This window comes from Cydia amplana, chromosome 21 (assembly GCF_948474715.1).
Source record: "Cydia amplana chromosome 21, ilCydAmpl1.1, whole genome shotgun sequence".
NCBI lineage: Eukaryota > Metazoa > Arthropoda > Insecta > Lepidoptera > Tortricidae > Cydia > Cydia amplana.
In genome coordinates, this window is record NC_086089.1 from 4,718,973 (window position 1) to 4,740,860 (window position 21,888).

The window sequence follows — 21,888 nt, forward strand, 5'->3', positions numbered from 1 at the left end:
TTTATGAAATGAGCTACACTGCTATTTTTGACATGTATTGTATTAAAGAAAAGTAAGGACAATTTAATGACACTGTTAGATGGCACATATCAAATTCTTAAATCGCACCAAAAGTCGCTTTATGTTGTAGTGCCTTCCTAAAGGAGTCATGGTTTCCAACCAACGCGTGTAGGTACACCTCCTCGAACGCATTGAATCAGCCCATGCAGAAACGCCCCCCTTTCTTTCGAAATTTTTAAGTAGGAGACTTTTTCCACAAATATTCACGCCATTATTGTCACCATAAATAAAATCAGGACCCCTTTCAAAACTTTACAAATTTGTAGGGTAGTTATGCGTCAACCCTGAACGGAGTACTCCTAAATTCATTTCCTGGAGCGAGCATTCGAATCGAATTCCGTCCAACCGTGAAGGGTTGAGACAAAAGTCGAATTACGCCGATGGCTTGTCTACTTGCTCTACCATTGTTTGTGAGCAAATAGTCAGTTTAATTTATATCCGATGGGAGAAATGGACTTATTGAAATGAATTCATCGTTTAAGAAAGCTCGGAAAAGCTTCTGAACATATTTCACTACTTTAAAAAGTGCAAAATCGAGTGCTGAGAGTATTTGCTGTACCTGTTAGCTTTGTGTGTAGTTCTAGCGACGGGACAGGGACACGATGTTAGCTATCTAAACATTGCCATTGATAATCGGGCCTAATAATACGAAGGTTCATATACCTAGACACGTGAGGGCCACATCGTTTTCCTCTTGCTAATACAAGGGACTCTGGTAATGGCTCTAATAGAGATCGCTATTTCTCATACATATGCATATTATGTTTAAGACAGGAAAATGGTGGATGTGGACAGGTGGATGGCCTGTGTGAGAGATGATATGAAACGAACGCAAGTGAACGTTGAGATGACGGGCGACAGAGAGGTATGGAATGGGACAAGGGCAAGCGAAAGATGATTATGTTTTAGAGCTTCGTCAATACTCAGGTACCGTTTATAATCCATCCGTATTGTGACTGACAAATTCTTGACTTGTAAAGATAGCACTGCGATCACGACTAGTGTTTACATGAATGCAGAGCACGACTTTCAAAATTGCGGGCTTGTCAGCTATTACGTCTGCTCGGAATAGCTGGGAGGGCTGTAATTCCAAAGCAAAGCTAGGATAGTACAAGCGGTTAGCGTTTAAACGATAGGTAGCCAAGGCAAACAGACTTAAGAAATTGGGAACATTGACTAAGTGTTATGGGAGTGAAGAAGTGTAGTGGAGTGGAGACGGCCGTGGAAATTTAAGATTGGTTTATTTAATTTATCTTGTTTCTTTTAAAGCACTCTGCATAAGCAAACATAACAATGTTTATAATTTATAAGGGTACGTTTAATAACATACATTAATATGATAATTAAATTGTATTAATAAAATTATTGAAACTTGTAGTATAAGTTTGATTTCTGAGTACGTGGTCATGGATTTAGCAGATAATGGGTTCGCCGACTGTGTTTTAAAAATGTTAGGCGGATCTTGGCGAACAGCTCGCGAACAGCACACATTAGAAGCCATTGCGATCGTGATGGCTGACGGGCCGGCACGTGCTGGAGAATTAGCTGCAGTCTACTGTATACTTTTAAAGCAGGGTTATATTGTACAGGTAGCAACTGTAGTCTAGCTGTATTACGGCACACAATAAGTAACAGTTTCGTCGTCGTTTGTGCTTCCACCACCTTGCATAGCACATAGGTAATAATAGTAACCTTAATGAAGATTTATCAAAAGCACTTGTATAACACTCGGTTGCAGAGAAATGGATAGAAAGTTCTATGCAGGAATGCTTCATGCTTTTCCCTACCTATTACTATAACATAAGGATCCTTGTAATAGAATTCACAATTAACTGACAGCGTAATACAAAACCGTTGTCTAGAGATAACTGACGAAACATGAACCCTATTACAACGAGATAAAGTCCACAAACGTTCAATGATTTAGCACCTACTTCGACTCCAGAGCAAGTTGTACCGCGCGGCACAATCTGCAGAACAATGCCGGCAATTTGCTGAAATTACCGAGGACTTCTGCCAGCATTGAGTTTTATTTTTAAACAAAACTGCACTTTCTGGTCTTTTTTATAAGTGGTCGGTAGCGAACAAGCATACAGCTTCCCGTAGATATCATGTACTAGCACCTCTTTTTAACAGATTTAAATTGTTGACGAGAGGGTTGTTTAGGAACTCTTCTTAAACAGCCTTCGGCACGTGACTTGAATGTAAGTAATCTCCGAAAGATCTCTGTCATTGATTTTGCGTCAAATTGATTTACAATAAGGTGTCATTGTCAGCAACATTATTTTGGTAGTTAAACCCAAATGTATCTAAGGAACTCTGAAATACTTCGCAACACCATTTCGTTAGTAAAACGCTAAACCGTACTAACGCGAGAACTCAAAAAATGGCACAAAAAAGCACCGTCTTTGCCCCGTCTCGGGAATGTAATTTCAGATAATGTGCGATGCGTTGGTCCAATCTACATAACATCTATCTCATCCAGAACACACTTCGCTATGGCCTAGTGTATTATGAGCTCGAGATTCGTAAGAAATATGCGTCGTCGCGGGTTAACTTTACACTGGTTTTCCTAAAGCGATGCTCTTGAAGACTACTAAGAGTTGCGAACATTTGGTGCCGCGTACCGCGTTTCGCTGCGAAATGACGTAACATCATAGAAATAGTACACCACTTGCGCGTCCTTTTAGGCCCTGGTCTCCTATTTTATGCTATACGCGGCGTCTGACGTTAGCGTCAACGTTCCTGACCAAAAAAGACGCCAACGTCGACGTGTGAAAGAGACCTCACCAATACATCTCTATAGTAAGTATTATGACGCAGACGCTATAAGTGGCCGATGGCGTTTATAGGAGACCTTAGCCTTAAGGATGTAGTAAAGATGCTCCCATTTGTGAATGTACTTTCTGCAAGGTTCTTAAGACTGCGTTGGGCTAAAAGTGTTGAGTTAATTTCATGAATGTATGTAGGTACAGTCCAGTAAAGTCGGGAGAACCGTGTTCAAAATGCTCTAGCTGAGCACATTTTGCTGTAAAGGACTAAGAGCGTGTGCAGATTATTTTGAACACGTCTTCAGATGCCGTGTCTGCTCACTATACAATTTAAGAAGAAAATTTATGAAGAACTTTACTTTTGTTCATGATGTTTTTTCATAAAATTAAAGGTTTTCTGCTTAAGGAAAATAGTAGTTTATGTGACTGTACATAATGAAGGGCATTAAACACGAGTGTGGGTTTAAGAAACGAACGAAGTGATCGAGTTTCTTAAAAGGATCACACGAGTGTTTTAATGCCTAATTATGTACAGTTACATACACTACTTTATCTACCCACATATCATAAGCCTTCATGATGCATTCAGGAGCCGCATATTATGACCGGCATCGCGGTGTTGTTCAGGGCCACTAACAATAATTATTAGTAAAATAAAACAGAAAACAAATGCGAAAATGAAGAAATTGATTGAGAAGAATAATAATTATTTACCTACAGTTTGGATGGTGCAATTATTATAATTCACCTGCCCAGCTCGGACAGAAGTATGTTCCTTTGTATTGTTTCCTTGACTTAGCTGGTAATAAGTCATTTATAACGTTAGTTGCTTTGTCACGGATATCAGGAGGCGTCGCCGAAATATCTATATCACCTTGATCGCTCATTTTATGGTTTAAATTCAACAAATTGAACAATTTTATGCAACAAAACAAATTTTAACCTGTAATGGCAGTATTGAAAAGTTTTCTGGCAGCTGTCATAGTTTTTTTTTAATTCAGAGACAAACTAGAGTCGGCCCCAACTATCATATCGTTCGATATCTTACTTACGTGCGACATTTGTCAAATTTGTTTGAAAATTAACAATTCATTTCGAACTAAACGTCATCTCGACTGATATTAGAATAGAGGTCAAATCAAATTTCTTTGTTTTTCAAAGATGTTCGAAATTTGAATGCATAATATTATCGAAATCGATGTTATTATTTAGCAATAATAACATTGTTACAGATAAGAAATTTGTTCTAACAAAACAGTATATTTTTATGGTGGTCATAATGTGTGGTTCTTGGACGCATCATGGAGGGTTTATGATATTTGGGTAGATAAAATATAAAAAGATGACGTTATCGAGTGGTATTTTTTTCCTTATTGTTCCGTAATTCGTATAAAGGGTTAAACTGGAGTTTATTTACGGCGCATCGCTGTTGTTTGCACTAATTGGACTTTTCATGCCGCTGTTTACAACATACTTTGTAGCAGATGACCGGCGGTGAACCTTATCTCCAGAGATGTACAAAATGGTTTTAAAAAAGCATTTAAATACAAAATGCAAAATACTTTTCAGATTTACTATTTCAAATGCAAAATACCAAATAGTTTTGCGTTTTGTATTTCAAATGCTAAATGCAAAATAGGTATTTTCAAAATACTTTTTCTAAATAAAATACCTTTTGACCAAATCTCGGATATTTTTATTTATTTTAGGTATTTATCATGAGAAATAGAGACACAATGCCGAGCCGAACAAAAACGTCTAATAACATGGCATGCATGACATTTTGGTCATAATAACCGGTTTAGACTCTCGCGCGAGCCACGAGACGAGCCGCGAGCCGCGCCATGAGACGCGAGTGTAAGCGGTGGGCTCGCTACTCGTCTCGTGGCTCGCAAGCTCGTCGAGCTAACATAATTTAAACACTAACGGCACGGCATAAGGTTTATAACCAATTGACAAGCTGAAGCCGAGTGTGTCGCGGCGAGCCACGAGACGCGCCGCGAGCCGAGTCGCGAGTCTAAACGGCTATAAGGCGCAGGCGCGCACTCTGACCAAAGAAGAAAAAAAACCGGCCAAGTGCGAGTCGAAAAAATAGAGCAAAACAAGCAAAAAAACGGTCACCCATCCAAGTACTGTCCCCGCCCGACGTTGCTTAACTTCGGTCAAAAATCACGTTTGTTGTATGGGAGCCCCACTTAAATCTTTATTTTATTCTGTTTTTAGTATTTGTTGTTAGCGGCAACAGAAATACATCATCTGTGAAAATTTCAACTGTCTAGCTATCACGGTTCGTGAGATACAGCCTGGTGACAGGCGGACGGACGGACGGACGGACAGCGGAGTCTTAGTAATAGGGTCCCGTTTTTACCCTTTGGGTACGGAACCCTAAAAAGGGCGCGCATGGCTAGCAGGCGCCTCTATCGGTCAAATTCGGCAATACAAGCGTCATTCGTTCATTTCATTTTGTTTGACTGGTAATGTTGGCTAAACTTAATCGCAAAGTATTTTGCATTTTGAAATGAATATTAAAAATGCAAAATACATCTCGAAAAGTATTTCAAATAAAATACAAAATGTTTTTTACTAAAAGGCATTTAAATGCAAAATACAAAATAGGTATTTTGCATTTTGTATTTGCATTTTAAATAGAAGTATTTCAAATAAATCGCATGTCTGCTTATCTCTTAGTAATAAGGTTTAGGAATTACATATCAATTAATAGTGAGTACGGTGGTAGAGTAAAGCTGAGATCTGAAAGGAATGTGAACTATTAAAATTATACACTACTTGCTGTGTGAGCTGTAGACCTCGCGAACCCCCATGGCTCCGCCATCGTATATTCTCGGGAACGATCGTATTTGTCATGCTACTTCAGTCAACGTCAGTACATTTTGTACTGAGACTGACTGAAATAGCAAGACACGTTTCCGTGAAAATATGATGGAAAATAATTATGCACTACATCTGTAGCCGTTATTCAAGCCGCTTTCAAAGCTACATGTTTTGTACGTTGGATTCTCAAACGTTAGCGTTTGACAACCTAGTCACCGTGTCATACAGAACCTACAGCAGCATCTATTTCAGCTGTCTTCACTATTAGATTTTCCTCTGTGAATGATTATGAATAACCATCATCCCACCTCATCAATGAAAATAGCTGTCCGTAACTTTACGCTGCGAATTTAAAGCCTACTGGGAAATTACGGCTTGCAGCGTTATACAATACTCGGCTTAAGTGCCGCTTTGTTACCAGTATTGCTTTTTAATTGACATTCAAATTGTTTCTCATAGGCTCTGTTGAATTGTTAATTTGATTATAACTGACGTTCTTCTGTAGCGAGTTTTTGGGCGCTTAATAAAATTTCGAATACACCTTTGTTCTTCAGACAAACGCCTATAACTTAATTGGTAAACGTTATTTGATTAGTGGCTGTTTGAGCTGCAGACCTCCAGAACCTCATGACTATATAAAAAATACAAATTATATAATTATCGAATTTGCTCGAGGATCGGTCGAGAAAAGGACCTGCAGAGGAGAACAGCCGGACATACGAAAGCATTTTTGCCCAAGCTGAAACGGGAAACTTCACAATAGGGAGTATTACTGCAATGTTTTGCCGCCAGAGTGCAGCACTAGTGACTTAAGTATACCATAGAGTAACTTATACATACTGTACCTTAAACTGTTTTTTCACAAATTTTCACAGACAATCAAATATGACATTGATACATCCAAGGCGGTTTGTCTACAAAGGACCTACCGGGAAACGCGAAATCGAAACCCAGCTTACTGCCTCTTTATCGCTCGAATATGCAAGAGTGATAGAGAGGTTAGATAACAAAATTTCAACTCTCTCGTTTGCGGTAGACCCTTACATTGTAGATTACTGTGGGAGTGGCACCGCCTACGCAGAGTTTCGCGTAATATTCCCTATTGCTCGGTCAATAAATAAAATCGTGAACATTTTGCGTAGGTATCCTGTACTGACCGATACGTGTTTTTTTATCCCGATGACATAAACACGAATTTTTCGCCATGTCGACAGAAAAACGATGCTTTATTGTGATTGATGATTCGCCCCGTTGGGAATTGAGTTTTTTGATATTTTAATGGTTTCCAGCAGGGATCGGATACCGGTATTTTTTGTATGGGAACGAAAACGGTATTTTTTCGTTCTTTGCTAATTATTTCATTTCTAATTGGGCAATCTAATAATACGAAGTTGTTACCTAAAAACACAACCGAGTCCTACATTTCGAGTATAAAATAATTCGAAAAATATGGTTATTTCGAAGTTTTTGCAAAAAACCGGTTCCGATCCCTGGTTTCCAGTTGAATGATGCGATGTTCGTTTCGTGTTTTGTTATTTGTGGAAATTAAAATCGAAATGTGAGAAGTATTTTTATTCCGTATAACTTTAGGAAGTACATATATTATTTTCAATAAAAAGTAGGTAATTACTTTCTCTAAATCTCTGTCTGTCTGTCGCCAATTGTCGTCTAAACAGTTTAAATCTCTGTCTAATCAAAATAGAAATTCTAATATCAGTATCATAATTGTTATTGATTACAACCAATTTAATGGGTTGCAGCAATTTGTTTTCACACGTATTGGTGTGGTATAACATTACACAAACACAAAGAAAGCCTAATACAGAACGTCAACTCGAAGCGCCGAATCTCATAAATAGAGACCATATTTATAATCTTTCGAGCCGAACCGGCGACCTACAATTTCGTATCCAATTAGCCTCTAATTAGCAAGCATTGAGCATCGTGTGACGTCATCAGGCAACGGTAGGTATAAACAAGCAGCAATCAGATGGCTCGGGGCGATGAACTTTCGGCTAAATGAGTAATGGCCTCTATAAAACTCGCTGGGAATTAGATGGTATTCTGTTATGGATACTGTAAACTGCGAAGGTTATTTTCGTCTGTTTACGTTAACGAGGTACAGTCCGCTGCAGAAAGATCTATGCTATGATCGCACTTAAAATAGTGACATAATTTCTTATGATTTAGTGCGTTGACTTTTTTAAGATGACTTATCTTTCTTCGTGTGACAGAATATCAGCTCTTGTTTACGGCATAAACACCAAGGATCATTTCGTACCTTGTCACAGTGACAATAGTCGCGAGTTCGCGACTTTCATTTTGATTGTCACCGTGACAAGGTACGAAATGGTACGGATTTTTTTTTAACTGTACTAATACATAATATCGAAGGAGAACGCACAGCTGTTAAAGATAGGATATTGAAATTTGAAACGTTAAAACTTCAAATGCTGCAGAGCTCCCCTTAAGAAAGGATTTTTTGATACGAGTATTAAAATTGTTTTTACTGTGGAAGAAGTCGCAAGCAAGGGCTAGTTTCTTACATTTCGAATAGAGAATCAATCTTTCGGATCTCAAAAAATAAACAGGAAAACTTTTTAAGATTGTTTCGAACAGGCGCTGTCCTAGTCACTATCTATTAAGTAAATCCATTTACCCTGCGCAAACAAATATGTATAAACTAAAACATTTTCTTCCATTATCCTTAGCTACGGGAGCACTGTCTGGTTCCGTACCTCCGTACGGTCGCAGGAGATATAATAAACAGTGCTTTAACTTAGTACAAGAGAAGGCACTTAATACTTACAGTTATTTGATATTATTTATGACAAATGAAAACATTAGTGGACTTTATTTACAAAGCAATAAGGTTTACTTCTGAAGAGAATTATTTTCCGTTAGTCTCAAATGTCTCAATACCAAAAGGCATGTTGTATTTTCTTCTATTTTCGCTGAATTCGCTTTTCCTATTAAGGGCTCGGCCTAAATCGATCATTTTTTAACTTGCGACTCTATTTTCTTTACATTGAACTGTACATAATAGTCAAACCATAAAAAAATCATAGAAAGATAATGTTGCTTGGTAAACAGTTAAACGGAAAATGGCATTTGAATCAGCGTCCATTCATAGTACCGTAAGTTAGTTTATTGTAGTTTTTTCCGACACTATACTACATTACATACTAGGGAGGTAAATTCGTAAATGCTCCAGATCGCAGGTGTTAATATGTGATCTAGGGCTTTACGAATTACCGCCCGTGATTTGTCTAAAGTTTTACGTTTTGCCTTGGCCAGGAAGTGAGATTTTCTTCTCGCGTGACTCGGTGACGTAAATTTTACAGTACATATGGGGCTACTTTTCCGCACTAGTGCGTAAAATAGCACTTTTCGTGCGTATGTCGAAACTTTAAAGTGCCATATGTACTGTAAAACGTTGTTCGATACACGTGCGAATAGGTAATTCGCAACTCGTGTCGATTTAAAACACTCCCTTCGGTCGTGTTTTAATTTATCGCCACTCGTTTCGAATTTCCTCTTTTTCGCACTTGTATCGAAAATAACTATTACGCTTAACGTATTGAAGCTGTAACAGTCGGGCATGCCGGACCGCGCCCTTGGTTCTGTCAGCATATAGTTATTTACGATACAAGTGCGGAAAAGAGGAAATTCGAAACGAGTGGCGATAAATTAAAACACGACCGAAGGGAGTGTTTTAAATCGACACGAGTTGCGAATTACCTATTCGCACGCGTATCGTACAACGTTTTACAGTACATATGCCCCTTTAAATATTTGATATAGCAACGAAAAGTGCTTATTTGCGCACTAGTGCGGGAAAGTAGCACCATATGTACTGTAAAGTATCTTTTTATCACTCTCACAGGTATACCTGCGTCCTTTACGGACGTACGGCGGACCATCTTCCACTCGATTGAATAAGCCTCGGACCGAACCTAGGTCGCTGTCCGGTACACCCGTCAGTTACACGCTGGCCAATTTCGTGGCCAGCGCGGTACAGCTTTTATCGCGAAACACGACACAGTACAAGTCAAAGTTCTGACTCGAACACATCTGCGACGCGAATGGAATAATGCATGCCGGCTAACAATGGCGGCCACTAAATAGAAGCGACGCTTCGACAGCTCGTTCGACGGGAAAATTATAACGCGCCTTTTTATGTTGTTTTTTGCGGTGAACATTTACATCATTTTCCTGGCTCGGGTACCATCGCCCACACTGTTTACTGTACATCGGTGTGCCTTATGCCTCTTGTAATAAGTAATAAGGTCCTCCGATTTACAGTTTTGAGTGTTGCTGTTTGTATATACCAGCAGTTTTTCATAGAGTTTCAGTTCAGCGAGTTTAGAACTTGCATTATTTCTAAATTGTATAATTCTAATCATTAGAATTAGAGTCTAATGACATTTGACATAATTTCGATTAAGGTCTCCCTTTTGATATTTGACAGACAATCTTGTATAGATGCCATCACTCATCAGTACCACTACCACCAGTTTGGCACGGACATAAACGTCATCAGGAACGTAATTTACTTTCCTTGCATTTCGCTCGTACTCGCATATTAGTGCGAGCGAGATGTATAGAAAGTAAATTACGTTCTCGATAGCGTATATGTCAGTTTTGACACTGTCAATGACTCATGGTACCGGAGCGGCCGAGGTCTTCACATATACCTTCGCCTTGACAATAGAGGCGTGTTCAGATGTTTGTGAGCACGTCGGCCACTCCGATATATCTGATCGCGACTGTACATAACTCGTACTTATATATAGATCTGTGATCACAATAAACTATGACCAGGAAAAACGAGTGGGACATAATTTCAACAGACAGCGGAAACATTCACAATTTTGGCGTCTCTTATCGACATTTATCGTGTATCGCCTGTATTACATAAAGTCATTTCCTGCGTGAACACGTTATATTGGCTTTAAATATTAAACTGGAATGTATTTTTTCTACTCCAGCACTTAAATGTGTCAATTAAATGACTGACAGTGATATCTAAAGCAATGTCATTTGAATGATTTGTCAGTCATCTTATGAGTATAATACAACTGCTTTATTTTTTTTAAAGATACAAGTTCCGATCATCTTGATTGAAAGAGGTATGTTTTCATTTACAATAATAACTCTTTTTTTTTTTTAATAATAACTCAATTTTTTTTAAATAATCTCTTTTTAGGGTTCCGTAGCCAAATGGCAAAAAACGGAACCCTTATAGATTCGTCATGTCTGTCTGTCTGTCCGTCTGTCCGTCTGTCCGTCTGTCCGTCCGTATGTCACAGCCACTTTTCTCCGAAACTATAAGAACTATACTGTTGAAACTTGGTAAGTAGATGTATTCTGTGAACCGCATTAAGATTTTCACACAAAAATAGAAAAAAAACAATAAATTTTTGGGGTTCCCCATACTTCGAACTGAAACTCAAAAATTTTTTTTTCATCAAACCCATACGTGTGGGGTATCTATGGATAGGTCTTCAATAGTAGTTTATGCAACAGTGATATAATAATGGTTCTTAAAATTCAAGGGTCGAAGTTACAAAACGAGACGTAGTCGAGTTTTGTAAAAAAAGACCCGAGAATTTTAAGAACCAATTATGAGCTGTTGCATACATTACTTTTTCTATGACAGCTGCAGCAAAAAAAAAAAAAAAAAAGAGTTATTATTAAAAAAAAAGAGTTATTATTAAAAAAAAAAGAGTTATTATTTAAAAAAAATTGAGTTATTATTAAAAAAAAAAAAGAGTTATTATTGTAAATGAAAACATACCTCTTTCAATCAAGATGATCGGAACTTGTATCTTTAAAAAAAATAAAGCAGTTGTATTATACTCATAAGATGACTGCTAGCAGTCATCTTATGAGCCTATAGACAAATCATTCAAATGACATTGCTTTAGATATCACTGTCAGTCATTTAATTGACACATTTAAGTGCTGGAGTAGAAAAAAATGATATTGAGGTTTCTAATATCATTTTTAGGGTTCCGTAGCCAAATGGCAAAAAACGGAACCCTTATAGATTCGTCATGTCTGTCTGTCTGTCTGTCCGTCTGTCCGTCTGTCTGTCCGTCCGTATGTCACAGCCACTTTTCTCCGAAACTATAAGAACTATACTGTTGAAACTTGGTAAGTAGATGTATTCTGTGAACCGCATTAAGATTTTCACACAAAAATAGAAAACAAACAATACATTTTTGGGGTTCCCCATACTTCGAACTGAAACTCAAAAAATTTTTTTTCATCAAACCCATACGTGTGGGGTATCTATGGATAGGTTTTCAAAAATGATATTGAGGTTTCTAATATCATTTTTTTCTAAACTGGATAGTTTGCGCGAGAGACACTTCCAAAGTGGTAAAATGTGTGTCCCCCCCCCTGTAACTTCTAAAATAAGAGAATGATAAAACTAAAAAAAATATATGATGTACATTACCATGTAAACTTCCACCGAAAATTGGTTTGAACGAGATCTAGTAAGTAGTTTTTTTTTATACGTCATAAATCGCCTAAATACGGAACCCTTCATGGGCGAGTCCGACTCGCACTTGGCCGCTTTTTTCTAAACTGAATAGTTTGCGCGAGAGACACTTCCAAAGTGGTAAAATGTGTGTCCCCCCCCCTGTAACTTCTAAAATAAGAGAATGATAAAACTAAAAAAAATATATGATGTACATTACCATGTAAACTTCCACCGAAAATTGGTTTGAACGAGATCTAGTAAGTAGTTTTTTTTTTATACGTCATAAATCGCCTAAATACGGAACCCTTCATGGGCGAGTCCGACTCGCACTTGGCCGCTTTTTTTTTAATAATAACTCTTTTTTTTTTTTTTTTGCTGCAGCTGTCATAGAAAAAGTAATGTATGCAACAGCTCATAATTGGTTCTTAAAATTCTCGGGTCTTTTTTTACAAAACTCGACTACGTCTCGTTTTGTAACTTCGACCCTTGAATTTTAAGAACCCTTATTATATCACTGTTGCATAAACTACTATTATAAACCTAGTTATTAAAATATTGAATGGGATTTTTGAAGTGAAAACTTCTTTAGCGGCGCTGGGCACTTTTTGAGGTGGGGAAAAAATGATAAACTCGAGACAGCGTCGCGGCGATCACGTGGCCGTAAGGCCCGTAAGGTGGCCACTCATAATTTAAATGGCATTTAAATCAATAAAGAAAAACCTCAATGTTATTTGACATTTATGTTGCGGACTCCTTTTCAAGACTCTTTACCTATGTTCAAATAATTTGACGTTGTCATGGCAGTATGTAAATAAACATGTCAATGAAAAAGTGTGATCTTATTTGAGAATGATAATAATATATAATAAATAAATAGAATATCTCCGCTAAACGTATGTATCGTGTTACCGGGCGTCGGTAACATAGTGAGGTGAGTTTTCACTTCTATCGGCACTCCCGGAGTGCAACCGTTGTTGCTTGTTTTTTTTATAAATCAAATATATTTCAATGGGAGTTCGTTCAACCCTAATAAAAAAAATGCTGCCTGTAGTTAACAAGCAAACATTTAAAAAAATCTTAGAATACCTATCACCTATCTTTTGAAGTCGTTTCAAAATGTAGCTCGTATGTCACCCACGTAATAAAGCCTAAAGTGTAATTCTATGGAACTTGCTAACTATGTAAACAAAAGTCACTAGTAAATTCATCATTCAGAGACAATTTCAATATGGCTGTTTGTTTACATAGTTAGCAAGTTCCATTATACAAATAAAATATATCGAAACACACAATTCTGTTTCTATAGGATTTAACTTTTGCATGTTAAATGTCAATAAAAACAATATCTAGGACAACTTTATTACCCTAGTAAAACCTAATTTGAATGCAAATATAAAAAGCGGCCAAGTGCGAGTCGGACTCGCCCATGAAGGGTTCCGTATTTAGGCGATTTATGACGTATAAAAAAAAACTACTTAGTAGATCTCGTTCAAACCAATTTTCGGTGGAAGTTTACATGGTAATGTACATCATATATTTTTTTTAGTGTTATCATTCTCTTATTTTAGAAGTTACAGGGGGGGGGACACACATTTTACCACTTTGGAAGTGTCTCTCGCGCAAACTATTCAGTTTAAAAAAAAATGATATTAGAAACCTCAATATCATTTTTGAAGACCTATCCATAGATACCCCACACGTATGGGTTTGATGAAAAAAAAATTTTTGAGTTTCAGTTCGAAGTGTGGGGAACCCCAAAAATTTATTGTTTTTTTCTATTTTTGTGTGAAAATCTTAATGCGGTTCACAGAATACATCTTCTTACCAAGTTTCATGAGTATAGTTCTTATAGTTTCGGAGAAAAGTGGCTGTGACATACGGACGGACAGACAGACGGACAGACGGACAGACGGACAGACAGACAGACAGACATGACGAATCTATAAGGGTTCCGTTTTTTGCCATTTGGCTACGGAACCCTAAAAAGGTAAATAACTATTGTTAGTAGTCACGCGATATTTTATCCAGGCCTTTTTTCGACATCGCCTGCGTGTGAGCGCGGGTTTTAAAATTTAGCTTCTCAGATCCCGCGTCTATATCAGCAGCTATTTTATACAAAAATTATACTGCTATGCTATGTAGGGTAGAGATATACAACTGAAAATTAATCAAATATTTTCGTGATTTATTTCTATCGAGCCAACATTACAAACAACTACAAATATAATCTGGTCTCCGTGTTTTTTTATAGCATTGTAAAAACCTCGTAAAATTTGCATTAACCTCTCTTAACAAATTGACTAGACTAGTTAGTTAAAGTATAGAACATTCCCTCAGTCTCTCCATACATTCTTTCTCTTATGTAAATACACGAGCGGGTTATGAATTATCATCAGTACAGGAAACGGTTAAATTATCGCGGTGACAAATATAACCGCATTTATTTTCATGCGGTCTGTCTGTCATTGTCAGAGTACGCGGCAGGGAGTTTTTAAACCGCTGTGTTTTTGTTTTAGTCCGATAAACGTACTGTAGTGGCAGGTCATTTCAATTACCGAATAGGCAAGCGGATTTGTAAAATTGTATGGCTTGTATTTGTGTCATGTAAAATTACGAAATCGGTTTAAATTTTTAATACAAAATAAGTTGTTAAGCTTTTTGCACGTCATTCTTATTTACGAGTACAGCACCTACCGAAAACGTCGGCATGTATATAAATCTGATGAAATATTTGGTAAAAGGTTGTCCGGTTATACACCACCATCGTGGTTTATACAAAAGGTTTTCGGCACTAAATAATGCCTATACCCACACAGAGTTAACATTTCATTAAACCTGTAAAGGCTCTAAACTAAAACTTGTTCAATGCCATCCCCATTCAAGGCCTAGATCATCTTGCAACAAAAAAAAGTCTACAAACTAAGCCCGTACATGATTGCTTGCAATTAGCACTAGACCACTTATCATCCAGATCGTTTTCGAGCTACATGCTCGTGGCTTACGTCCGTAGACATATATTTAAATAGATTTCTTTCGTTATTAAAAATATGTACTAGATTGACATCTGCATGTATTTGTTTACACTTAGGCTACTTGACCTAGACGTACTTAAACACTCAAGTTTGATATGAATGGTTTTTGATTCAATGCAAATAGAAAGCACGCACCACGCGTTAATTTGTCTAAGTGTTTGTGTGTGTGTTCTTCTAAGTCTTTCTTGACTTATGACGAAATTATGGGCAATTATTTTTTTTTTCCTTATTTTCTCGTAATGCATGTTAATTATAAGATGTATATATTTTTTTAAAAGATGTGTCCCGCCGAGTTTGTTGCTGTCCCATATTGGGATACCCTCCTCCAATTGAGGGGGGATTTAAATCTTCTCGGGGCAGAGGTGTAGGGTTAGAGCCGGTCTACCTAGCTTTATTTGACGTTCATAAGCGCATTGTAATTATGCCTACTTGAATAAACTATCTTTTATCTTATCTTATCTTATCTTATCTAACGCATTTCTTTCTCTGCATAAATCCATCACAATCTACTCAGAAACACTAGGATGTCTGTGCTCGTTGAAGATTACCACGAACTAATCTGTAGAGTGGTTAATCTGGTAGCGATGGCACGTCAAAATGGGACATAAACTTCGCTACTCTTAAAACATATACGTCTTTTTAACTAGATGCAACAAAATCACCGCAAAAGAGACTCTAGGTCCTTGCTATTAAGTCCAAAATTGATTTTAGTAATTCTAGACGCTGGCAGTTGGCAAGAAAGCTGTTATATGGTTATATATAGGTATGCAATATATATGGCAATGCATCAGAGAGATTAAATTTGTTTGGAAACTTGATTGAGTATGTTTACGTACGTTGAGATGTACTTTTGCTTAATTTGAGCATGAACATCGTGTTTACTTACAAGACAAGTTTCTGTATTGGCTCGTATTTGGGGTTTCAAGACCACCAGATTGCGCGTATCAAGCATTGATGCTATATATGTCAAGCGCGATTGACCGTTTAGGCCAATATCATTTTGAACACCTCGCCCGCTTTATTAGCAACTATTGCTGCTGACTGTACAACCCCGATTGACTCTCTGTACGTCTGTCCGACAAGCGCTCTTGATCGTCTCGGAATTACTTTATTACTCAAAAACTCAAACTCTATGTTAAAAACTTGCATGCCATTTTCGTTACTTTGTGGTATTTGGTCGATCGACAGAATTCGTTGAAGGTACTCTATAGTTCCACACCAGCGACAGCAACGGAGTTGACAGCAGTCGCCGTGGCCAAAGTCGGCCGTAGAGTTATTACTATTATGTATTGAATATTGCACGCAAGTTCTTGAACCGTCTAAATGTGGCTTTACTGGTAGTAATTATCTGTCTAACTACCCTTTAACTTAACCGTTACCTAGTACAGTTGCATAATCGTCAGACAGGTCATCGGTACGTTTTGGTATTCAAGACAGGTGGCGCGCGCGGCACCTGCTTCCGTCGGCGGCGGCGCGCGCGCATTCGGATGTACGGAACGCGAAGAAAAATGGCGTAAAAGCCTTGAAAAAATGTCTTTAAGATATATATATATCTTGCCTTTATAAAGGCAATCGATTGATCTACAAAACATATGAGACACAGACACACGTGGGAAAGAAATGTATAAGCCCATTCTACACAGCGGCCAACGAAGCTTCCGCTACCTGGTTGCTGGTTTCCAACTTAGACGATGTTTTGCGACCGAACTGCATTGTGATTCGACCAAGGCACACCAAGGCCAGGGTGACACTGCATCGTCAGAAACTTAAATTGATTGGTCTCCGTGTAACAAGGAGTTTAGTGGGGTAGCACACATTTTTGACAAGTCAGATATGTAGTAACGGCGAACTTATATCGTATCGATTGGTTTTAAAACTTTCTTTCTGGAAGATTTTGATTTCAAATTTAAATCAGATAACTTTATGTTATAACGCACAGAGCACAAATTTACAGCCAGAATCCGCAGCAAAAAAAGAACAAAGCTGTAAAAAGTAACTGGATGCCAACTTGCCAAGTGTTATCAAGCCGAAATTAGCATCGCGATGCGATAATCGATGCAATCCGCTCATTATCCGATTATATTGCAGGCGGGCAGCTGTACTCGGGTCGTTGACTTCTTGTTTTGTATTTGTGTATGTAAACATGTGCATGACTATTTTGCATATGTTGCTAGACTTGCTAGTTTTATTTTATGTCAGGAGGTGTCTTCACTGAGTATATATTATGTCCCACTGTTTAGTGTACTTAACTATTAAACCTGCAGTAAAATTTCATGCGAAATATTGAACATTTCTGCAATTAAAATAATTAAGTAAAATTTCGATTTTCTTCATGTAAAGGCTAACATTATTCATTTTGGAGATTTTTCCTCTTTAGCCTGCTTCTTATTCAGGTTTAAAATTAGAAAAGCTGTGTAAGGGCTGTTCATAAATTACGTCATCTATTTTTGACGATTTTTGACCTCCCCCCCCTCCCTAAAATCATCCAAAAATCATGCTTCAAATAACCCCGTTTCCTCCTACGTCATGCTACCATCATCCGATGTAAGGACATTTGAAATGACGTAATTTCTGAATAGCCCCTTAGTATGCTGCACTCATTTTATAACAAATTTCAAAAATATACTCGTAGCGCTAACATCCGGAAGAAAGTATGAAACTTGGCAATCGACTGTAAAACCTACATAGTTTTTATACTTACGCAAATAATAGGTAAGACCTTAATCAATAAAGACTCCCAAACCTGAATACTTTATCAAGTTTGGCGTAACTTTGTCATCATACTCTCTTAGTATACTCTGCTTAGCCAAACCATAGAGAAAAAAATACATAGATTGCTCACTCCATACATCAGTTTTAGTACTAAAAAGACTATTAGCATCTAGCATCGAGTAGCGGAACTATCAGTACTGCTACTTGACAATAGATCTAGCACCGACCGGAAAGTCTTATGCTGTTGAGATAAGACTTTCCGGTCGGTGCTACATCTATTGTCAAGTAGCAGTACTGATAGTTCCGCTACTCGATGCTAGATGTAGACACTGAAATTAATAGTCTAACTGATGTATGGAGTGAGCATTCTTGTCTTACTATATTTCTCTATGGCCAAACGCATCATTATTCTTCGCCTGTCAATCATGTCGGCGACAGTTTGGGCTCCAAAAGGGTACAAGGGTTATTGACATGTGCCTAATGATGTCGGTGAGAGGCCAAACCCTTGGAAGGATGCGGAAATTGACAGTTATATATACTAATATTTTGTATGCAACTTATAACTTACGATTTAGTATAGTTCAGCTATTCTGTTGTTCCAAAAAATTATAGATAGACCAAATCAATATTTATGGCCTTTTGAAATGCTATTAGTAATTTTTAATTAGGCTTAAATAGATCATAGATCATATTTATTGCAGTGACTGATTTTTTCTTAAAGTTTTGGCGATCTACCTACTAGTGATCTTGCGTATTTAGTGGTTGTAGATATGTGCGTGTAATAATAAGCCGTAAGCCGTAATATTTGTTCATTACGGGAGCGAAATCGTAAAAAGAAAATTAATATGCAAGAAAAAGATTAAGGTAAAAAGAAGATAAAAAGAAAAAGCAATGTTTTGGATAATAAATAAAAGTGTGCAAAAATATATGCCATCGCCATCAGGTTTAATATGTCTATTAATATCTTAAAATAGGTACTTACATGTGCGTTTTTATTTTTCAGCTGGTCTGCCAAATATAAAAAGTGGACTGTGATCGCCTCACCGGCGTTAAAACCGTAGTGTAAAACTAAGTGCTTACCAAAATATATCTTATGTAATCAAATTCAGCCTTAAATCTAAAAATCACCTTAAAGGACCAACATTTGTATCCATTTTTAGTAGTTTAAGGACGCCTTAATTTTTGTAAAGTGTATGTAAGTATCAAGTATCATTGGATAATGAGATTGGCGAGGGCCGTCGCGGGCGCTCGAGTGGTGGCGAGGGTTTTTGAGTGGTGAAACCTCGTTATCTGAGCCATGGAGAGGTGCGACGGATTCCTGGTTTACCGGAAGCCGGTATACAGGGTGTTCCAGTATTTGGACACGTGAGTATTGTGTTTGTTTACTATATTTGTTAAGCTTGATTGAAAAAGGGGTTCTGTTCCGTTTTTTAAGGATATCTCGTTACATGGCGACGACACTAACACATTCTTAAACATTGTCTTGATCTTGGTGTTTATATATGGTGTTAATTTCACGTCAAATATTAATTTCATTTGAACTTTGGAACCCAACTACGGTTTTTTGAAGTGAAAACTTCTATAGCGGCGCTGGGCACTTTTTGAGGTGGGGAAAAAATGATAAACTCGAGACAGCGTAAGGCGATCACGTGACCGTAAGGTGGCCACTCATAATTTAAATGGCATTTAAATCAATAAGTAAAGAAAACTCAATGTTATTTGACATTTATGTTGCGGACTCCTTTTCAAGACTCTTTACAGTCTTTACCTATGTTCAAATAATTTGACGTTGTCATGGCAGTATGTAAATAAACATGTCAATGAAAAAGTGTGATCTAATTTGAGAATGATAATAATATATAATAAATAGAATACCTCGGCTAAACGTATGTATCGTGTTACCGGGCGTCGGTAACATAGTGAGGTGAGTTTTCACTTCTATCGGCACTCCCGGAGTGCAACCGTTGATTTTTTTCATATAGAACCTCCTTCCTTTTGGAAGTTGATTTAAAGCGTAGGGCCTATATGGGGCATAAAAACTACTTAATCATTTGATTCCTCATTCATTGGCTTTGGGTTCATTAGGAACACACATAATACAGAATTACGGATAAATTATACTGAAATAAATAAGAAACTTAAGACAGTTTGACTGAAAAGCGACGCATTGATTTTGCCGTAGTTAATATAACGTAGAAAATTACTGACTTACAGACACTACTGTTTTTAACAAACTTCAAAATTTCAACAGTGAGAAGGTACGTATACGTATGTTTGTTTTCTTTACTTTTCTAAATAGATTACACTAGTTTACCTCTGTACAAATTAATGACGTTATTCATAAACGGCTGCTGCTAACTTAATCAGTTGATGATCGTCGTTTGTCCCTATCTATCGTTATGCCATAGAGAGGGACAAATGATGATCATCAGCTGATTAACTTAGCAGCCGTTTGTGAATAACGCCGTAAGTATGTAACTCATGTTCCGATGGCGGTGTCAAGTGCCAACACGCGCGCAACCGAACACCAGCTATTACCTTAAGAGCCCATCAACGTGCACACTAGCGCCACTGCTAAATAATCGTGATCATTTAAATTTAACGAAATATATTTTAAAAAGGGGGCCGCTACGTTCTGTATCTTGTATTAAAGTACCTTTTGAATACATCAAACTAGTTTCAACGTTGCTGGATTCGTCAATCTATGCGTCCAAAGTTAAAGCGGCCGTTTTTGTTTTGAGTTTATAGATTGACGAATCCAGCAACATAGAAACTAGTTTGATGTATTCAAAAGGTACTTTAATACAAGATACAGTACGCAGCGGCCCCCTTTTTTTAAATATCTTTCGTTAAATTGAAATAATCACGATTATTTAGGAGTGGCGCTAGTGTGCACGTTGATGGACTCTTAACGGCACCAGTCTTCCGAGCATGCAGTCTAGATACTGGCATTCCTTGCACTATAACAAATCTAGGTATACCTATTTTCTGTTCCCTAGTGTTCTGGGTTTCCTGTCATACACAATAAATATCTATTAATACCATAGAGAAATATAAGTAAAGAAAGAGTGGTAACTCCATACATCAGTTTTGTTACCAAAACGCGAGTTATTTCGCAGTCGACATCTTACGTCAAGCGAGTGTAACTATCAGTACCGCCAATTGACACTGATGTCACATCTGTCGCTACTGACGAAAAATGTCTATGAAATAACTCTGGTTTTGGTATGAAAACTGATGTATGGAGTTACCACTCTTTCTTTACGTATATTTCTCTATGTTAATACCTCTGATTATTAGCTATTATCCGTAGAACATTGTGTCTAAAGGCGGCCAAGTGGACATGACAGCGGACAGAGCTCTGCAAATTTTATGAGGTTCGCGGCTCCGGTTATAGGGTAACCATACATCAGGATTTTCACGGATAGTTCGGGATTTTAGAGACAGATAACATGAAGGATATATGTGTCGTTTCCAAGCAAAAAGTCCCACTGTCGCTTGCTATGAGGACGCTTTGACAGGTTATTCGTATAAAGATACACGCAAATCTCGTCCTTATGGTAAGCGACAAAGTGGGACCTTTGACTAGACGTTGACACATCGTATCAGTATTGTGAAGCTTTTTATGTCACACTGAAACATGCCGTTTGATACATGATAGCCAGGCATAGTTGCTCTTTCAGGGACAGTTGACAGGATAGTGATTCTAATCCTGAAAATGAAATAAAATACTTATTTCTCGTTGTTATTGTCATTTCTATTTTTTTTAAATCAACATCCTTATGACCATATGATACGAACCCATTTCTACTTCAATAATATTATAAACCTGTTCTTATAATCGTCGTTGCGCTTGTCATTTCCGCTTTGTAACCTATCAAATATATAGTTTTCAGGATAGATATTCAGTTTAAAAAATCAAGCATCCACGTATTAATCTTTACAGTACGAGATTTTCACGTTACCTAGATTACTAGAATTTGCTGGT